At 50.1% G+C, this 797-nt stretch overlaps 1 non-coding gene across 1 annotated transcript; it reads left to right on the top strand.

Moving 5' to 3' along the window:
* Positions 1–390: 390 nt before the first annotated feature.
* Trnat-ugu (transfer RNA threonine (anticodon UGU)) lies at positions 391–464 on the top strand. Its single transcript has one exon. It is a non-coding gene; the product is annotated as a tRNA-Thr (tRNA).
* The last annotated feature ends 333 nt before the right edge of the window (positions 465–797 follow it).

Raw genomic sequence — 797 nt, 5'->3', positions numbered from 1 at the left:
ATTCTCAACGTACTGTCCCGCACTACATTCGTAGTGCCCCCGCCCATTATACTCATTACTCGCGGCACATTGCCGATTCCCGTAAGAGTTCGGGCACTGTTTGTGCATTCGCACAGAAGAAGAAGATGGTCAAGTGGACGGTGAGCCTTAACTATGTATATACTAAGATGGTATCTGTTCTTTCGGACATGTCCGCAAGAACAGATACCATCGGTGACCATGCAGCTCGTTAGAATGAAATTACAATGAAATGAACACCGTTAGCTGCTTACAGGCGTTGACATACGTCAATGGGGACAGATGAAAATGTGTGCCCCGACCGGGACTCGAACCCGGATTTCGCGGGGGGCGTGCCAGAAATAAATCGCTGCAGTCGCGCTATCCTCTGTGTCCTCGGTGGCTCAGATGGATAGAGCGTCTGCCATGTAAGCAGGAGATCCCGGGTTCGAGTCCCGGTCGGGGCACACATTTTCATCTGTCCTCGTTGACGTATGTCAACGCCTGTAAGCAGCTAAGGGTGTTCATTTCATTGTAATTTCATTTGTGACTGCTTTTGCCTTCGCCGTCCACGTATTGGACATCCAAAGGAAAGAGACCTACGTTCCCAAAACTTTGGTCACTATTACTCCTTGCTTGAGGAGAGCCACGTAAGAGGATGATTATTTCCATTATTGTTAAGATTTTTCTGATGTAAAACCATCGGTGGCGTCGAGGTATGGTGAAGTGGGGTTCAGCTCGCCGAAGTAGTGTTTCTAGAGCGCTCACGCGGCCCACAGCTTCGCCGCCGCCAGAGGCGA

The sequence above is a fragment of the Schistocerca cancellata genome, chromosome 1, assembly GCF_023864275.1.
Source record: "Schistocerca cancellata isolate TAMUIC-IGC-003103 chromosome 1, iqSchCanc2.1, whole genome shotgun sequence".
NCBI lineage: Eukaryota > Metazoa > Arthropoda > Insecta > Orthoptera > Acrididae > Schistocerca > Schistocerca cancellata.
This window is presented reverse-complemented; position numbering and strand designations above follow the sequence as displayed.